Source organism: Nannospalax galili, unplaced genomic scaffold (assembly GCF_000622305.1).
Source record: "Nannospalax galili isolate Female #2095 unplaced genomic scaffold, S.galili_v1.0 scaffold417, whole genome shotgun sequence".
Taxonomy (NCBI): domain Eukaryota; kingdom Metazoa; phylum Chordata; class Mammalia; order Rodentia; family Spalacidae; genus Nannospalax; species Nannospalax galili.
Genome location: NW_008340785.1, coordinates 2917546 through 2924032, shown reverse-complemented (window position 1 = coordinate 2924032; position 6487 = coordinate 2917546).

Below are 6487 nucleotides of genomic sequence, written 5' to 3'. Positions count from 1 at the left end.
TGGAGATCTTTTTAAAGGTTAAAACCTCATTTAATTTTATGTCTTATAGGGTTTATACTGAGTACAATATTGTATAACTGTAGTAATTCAACTGTAAACCTAAAAATTTACAGCCTATTTTGAAAGAGATGCATCTTAGCTCTGGAAATTGTTATTGAATATGTCAATGCTGTTGTAATGAAATGCCTCTTCTAATTATGTGGTTATTAAATAATTTAAAAAACACATGTTTCCATGCACAAATATGATGGCAAAGTCCAGAGGGCCAGTGTTAGCCATTTTCTGAGTGGTCTGTCAGGGTTGTATCAGGTTCTGTGGGGTTTACTACTGTTGGCAGCCTTGCCCTTCATCCTTTTAGACAGAAGCATGCCATGTTCAAAGCCAAGGCCCTGTCAACAGGGCCTGTGTACCAGGCTGGTGTGGCTGGGTCTGTTCAGCTAACAGTAGTCACTGGAGAGTTTTTATATTGTTGACTCTTTCCATTTTCAGAGTTGCTTAGAAGGGCCATGTACAATAATGGGAAGGTGTGAAATTAGACACCTATCTTCTAGCCATAGCTCTAGCACTTACAAGTTGTATGGCTTTAGGAAAATCACTCTGACTTCATTGAACTCATTTATACCATGATTGCTTTCTTATGTCTTTGTTTTGTGCTAGGTATTGGGAAGTCAGAGACATGTGCTGCATGAGCTATGAGAGTATGGGGGTGGGCATCCGTGAACCTGGCAGTTTGGAGGTAAAAAGTCTAAGTGGGTTCTCACTGAGCCATGCTCTAGACATCAATCAATAAGACTGCATTCCGGAAGCTCTCAGGAGCAGAAGGTATTCCAGAAGAATTACTCTTTTTTTTCAGTGTTAGAGACTGAACCCATAATCTACGAATGCTAGGCAAGTGCTCCATCACTGAGCTACATCTCCAACTCAAGAAATGGCTCTTGAAAGAGAAATGAGTGATGAGCCAGAGTCACCTAGGAGAAATGGTAGTGGAAGGGAAAAGAAAACCCATTCAGGAGGGAGGGAATAGGGTGAGTACAGGCCTTAGGGCTGGAGGGACTTGGGGGTATCAGGAATAGTGATGTAGGGGTGGGGTTGTGCAGGAAGACAGGCAGGAGCAAGAGCATGCTTACCAGCAGGTCTGGTGGTTTATTCTCCCTCCCAGCACCTGTGATGGGAGCAAAGAAGAGGCATGCTCTATTGTGTGTGTTTTTATTTATTATTTTTATTTTATGTGCAAGAGTGTATTGCCTGCATGTATGTAAGTGCACCCATGAGGTCAGAAAAAAGGCATTGGATTCCTTGGAACTGGAGTTAGAGATGACTGTTTTCTGCCATGTGGGTGCTGGGAATTGAACACGGGTCCTCTGCAAGAGCAGCCAGTGCTCTTAACAGCTGAGCCATCTCTCTAGTCCTGCTAGTTATTTCTTGTAAAGGTTGCTGCACCTGAAGATTGTATTGCACCTGCCTGACTAGTGGAGTGTTCTTTACTGAATAATGCACTCAATAAACTTTATTAGCCAGTCAACACATGTCACACATGTTTCTAGGTGCCGAGGGCACAGTGTAACCTAGAACAAAACCAAGATTCTGCTCTTAAGAGGCCTACTTTCTAGCAACATCATTTACAGTCTAGTGGTTGTTAGAAGAACCAATAGGATATGTGAGCTCTCTCAGTGTGAACAGTTACTTTGGGATTTATAGTTCATTGATTTCTAGAGAACAGGATTTTCTGTTTCTTCCCTGTATTAGTTCCCTATCATTTCCATAAGAACTTACCACAATGTGAGGCTTGAAATAACACCAATTCATTGTTTTAAACTTCGAAGGTCGGAAGTCTATAAACTAGCTCTCACAGAGCTGACATCCGGGCATCAGTACAACTCTTCTTGAGGTTCCTGGGGAGAGCCCATTTCTCTCATTTTCCAACTTCTAGAGGTCATCTGCATCCTTGGGTTGGGGGTTCCTTTCTTGTTCAAAGTCAGCATGGTCAGTCAGGCATCCTGCCACTATGACCTTCATCCCCCTCCCTTCTTGTGATTATGTTGAGCCCTTCTGGAAAATTCACAATCCTTGTCCTTCCAAGATCCCCCATCCCATCTACAGAATCCTTTTTGCTAGGCATTGTGGCACAGTCACAGGTTCTGGGAGTCAGGGTAAAGATGTTGATGGAAGCCTCCATTATTCTCCTTGCCCTGCCTTCAGCATGCTCAGATCATGAAACAGAAGCCAACTTCCTCTTTTTTCCTTTCAGTTTTGATCACAGTGTGCAGCTGAGCAGTTACTGTGATCTGAAACACAGGGCAACCAGAGCTCAACTGTCTTTCTATTCCTGTCCCTGAAGGCTCTGGGAGAACCCCAGAGGGCCTCCTCCTTACTAGGAAGTGAAATGTCAAGCCCACAGGCCTTCCCCATGCTGCTGGGAAGAGGGCCCAGCAGGCTGTTTCTGGTTATTATACTTGACTCACAGCTCTCTCTATCCATGAATGCTCTGTGGAGCAAGATTTTGTAGAAATATTGTGGAGAAATATTTTGTAGATGGCTACACAGTTACTGGTGGGAAAAAGAGACAGGCCCCTTCAGGAATCTCTGGCACATTTTACAGCAGGAACAGGAAAAAGATTCAGGTGAATAAGAAAATATGGAACATCTTGCTTCCTGGGGGAAAAGATTCTAAACTCTTCCTAAAAATAGTATGCTTTTTTCATAATACTGTATTTTCAAGGTATGAAGGAAAAAAAACCACTGGGGGATATTTAGTGACCCATTTGAAATGAAATTGACTAACACTTCATCATTGGGGGCTGCAGATTTAAAACTCTCTCTCCTAACCCGTGTAGGAGAGCAGGTATGAAAAGGAAGCAGAGGGTTGCGTGCTGGTCCTCCTTTTCCTTTCAAGTACATGCTAAGGGCTTCCAGGTTCAAGGAAAGCCCTGGTAGTGGAGTCACAGTAGCTGAAAAATGATCCCTTCCAGATGCACAGTTGTGTGAGCTGCAGTTTGAGATGGCTATGAAATTTGGGTGTTTGCTTTCAAGCTCTGACTTGACAGAACTTGACAATACTTGACAGAACTGCCCAGGTCTGTTTGAACCTCAGGACTCTAGGAGGGAGAGGGGTTGGACAAGGGACAAGTCTAAAATGTGTTTGTGAGGAAGGTAAGAGGCTAGAATGTTCAAGGAGAAAAGCTAACGGTGTGATTTGTCCGCAGAGGTGAAGGGAGCATGTTGGCATGTACGTGTGTACTGAGTAAGGGGGCAGGAGAATGGACTTCTGGCCACAGGTCTTTATAGGAAGTGTATCATTTCCCATGCTAATGGAATGTTGAAACAGATTTGCTTCCCCAGTAAAGATGATTCTCCATTTTCTCTGCTTGTCAGAGAGCCCCTGGGAGAAGCTAACTTCTGGTAGGATAAATCTTTCCTTGAAGGAAATGTAAGAGCACCCAGCAGGCAATATCTGCTTTCTGGGACTGCACAGGCCATTTCTTTCTTCCTTTCTCGGTTAATTCCAGAGCCCTGCTCTCCACTTTCTTTTGGTCCTTGTAATCAGCATCATCTCATCCACACTATTCAGCCTCCTGCAGCACAATGCCTATAGCCTGGCTCCCTCACCAACCTGTCAGCTCAAGTCTCCAGGGTACAAAGGAAAGAACAGAGGCTGCTTCTGCTAGAAGTTGAGAGTCTCCTTTCCCACAGGCAGAGAGGAAAATGGGTGAAAGATAGGTGAGGGACAGTCTCTCCGGCCCTTTCAGAATCTTGTCATCAAAGCCCTGCTAGGATCTACACACAAGATTCTTTATTGTACATTGCAGTGTAGACTACAGGCAGCCTATTTTCTATTAAAGCCAGAATTGATTCACTAGGTAATAAATGAAAGAATTCTCCCCAGGCTTTGTGCAAAATTACTTATGCTATTAGTAGCACTAAGCAGGCTTTTACAACCGAAGATAAGCCACCCTGATGCTCTGCCTGCCAGGATGTGTGGAAGTCAGATGACTTTACATGGCTAAGAATAGGTGGCAGGGACAGAAGAGGATGTGGACATTTGTGTCTCAGGTCATTTGTTTAAATTTGTTGTATATTAAGAATTTCACTTTAGAGGCTGGGGAGATGGCTCAGTGGGAACAGTGCTTGCCTTGCAAGTGTGAGGACCTGAGTTTGAATCCCTAACACTCATGTAAAAGCTGGGCCAAGTAGCATACATCTGTAATGCTATGTGCTCCGATGGCAAGATGGGAGGCAGAGACAGGAGAATCCTCAGAGCAGGTCAGTTAACAGTTAACCTGGCATGAGCATTGATGAACCAGAGACTCTGCCTCAAACAAGGTGGTAGGAGGTTGTCCTCAGACCTCTCACACACACACACATAAACACACACACACACACATAAACACAGAGAGAGAGAGAGAGAGAGAGAGAGAGAGAGAGAGAGAGAGAAATTCCTGTATCTCTGTAATTCTTTCACTAGAAAGCCATAGATCATTAAAACTAACTAGACACAGAGAGTACAAAACAACAATGCTTTAAAACTCTGACATTGCCTTAGGGTTTAGTAACCTGCCGAGTCAAATCGCCCTGGTTTGATCTTAGTGGAAAAACCGCCTCTGTAAATGAATCAGTATGTGGTTTTGTCTAGACTCTTGAGAAGTCTGTAGTATAGATTTTGTGACTTATCACTTCTAGCTGCCTGTGTCCCATAGTTGGTCCAGGGTTGGTACCATCTGGGCAGCCTACTTGCATGGCTGCTGAGATGTTGAATGATGGAGATTAGTGGAAGACCTCAGCTGAACCCCATTACAACTTCATCTTTGGTCCCCAGAGTCACATATTCTAGAAACAAGCTACGTGACTTTCAGTTGTTCCCTTGTTAATAGAAAAGCTTGGGAAATTTGCAAATAGAATCATATTGATATCATTGTTATATCTTTTCTTTAAAGGAATTCAGTAATGAATGATTCCTAAATACAAATGACCTTCCCCTAATTTTATCTTTTCTAAAAATGCTGATTATCATATGTTGGAAAACGGTTATTTCGTTAGAGCACAGGGCACATAGGAAAGACATTTTGCAATATGTTTGAGAGTGCTGAGAGTTAATCACTTCCATCTCTATTCCCAGTCAATCTGTTTTGTGTGTCCCAGCTTGCGGTTCATTGTGCAGGACACGGACGAACATCTGAAGACAATATATCAGTTAGGCAGCTTAGGCCTCTCTGGTGTGTGGTATTTTTGGATGTAGTGGCTGTTGAATAGACAAGAGAAGGATATAGTGACCGTGAAACCCTTGTTGTAGTATCACCCTTTGGGACACTGTGTCTTCCAGGACCAGGGGCGGATGTGAAGCAACAGAGGGTGTGTTCTTCAGCGGCCAACAAAACGTAGAACACTTGAGGAACCAGACAATCTACCACACTCCATATTCAATGTTCTTTCTCCTCCCAGGTATGAAGGCAATATTGAACATTTAACGACCCATAATTAATGCAGCTCCAGTTGGAGCCAGAGTGGCACTGAATCAACAAAAGTTGACATAACACTCCACATCCAGTAGTACAGGGGAAGGAAGTTCTTGTTTTCAGAAGATACCCAAGTTAAATGTGAGATCTGCTGTGACCATGACTCGCAACCAGTATGAGGCTGTGGCACTTAGAAACTCATATAGTTCCCATAGAAATCCTGGATGGTGAGTGTTGTAGATTCAGTTGTGCCTCCCCAAAGCATGTGTTGACATTTTAACCTTAGTATTTGTGAATGGGACTTCACTTTTGAAATATGATCTTTGCAGATAAAGCCAAGTAAGGTGAGTCCACCCTGGATTAGGATGGCTCTCAATCCAATTACAAGCATCCTTCTAAAATGAGGAGAATTTAGGGACCATAGAAAAGAGAATGCCTCACAAACACAGAAGCAAAAGAGAGGAAGAGGACAGTCTTTGAAGTTGTGGAGCTATAAGCCAAGAACACCAGGGACTTCTAGAAACCAGCCACAGGAAACTAGAAGAGAGAGTTGTGACAGACATTTTCTCTGAGTTTTCAAGAAGAAGCTTGAGAACCAACACCTCGCTTTTGGACTTTTAGGTCCAGATCAATGAAAAAAATACACTTCTAATGCTTTATATGCCCAGGTGTTAGCACTTTGCTGTGATGCCCCAGGAGATGGATCCAGTGAGCATTGTACTTGTGGGAGCAAAACACAAGCTATGGGAATGTTAAGGAACTTGTTTAAGAGTGAATAGCCAGTAAATAGTTAAATGTATCTGTTTTCTCTTCTTTTTTCCTCCTCTTCCTCTTCCACTGCTTGGTAGTCCTCCTTTCCTCCATTCCTTCTCCTCTTCTTCCTCTTCCTCCTCCTCCTTTTCCTCCTGGTCTTGTACTGAGGAGTATCCCAAGGCTTCACACATGCTAGGCAAAAGCTCTGCCACTGAACTATATTCCCAGCTCTAAAATGGAGTCTAAAACCCCAGAGCTGTGATGTCAAGTCTTAGATCTTTCCT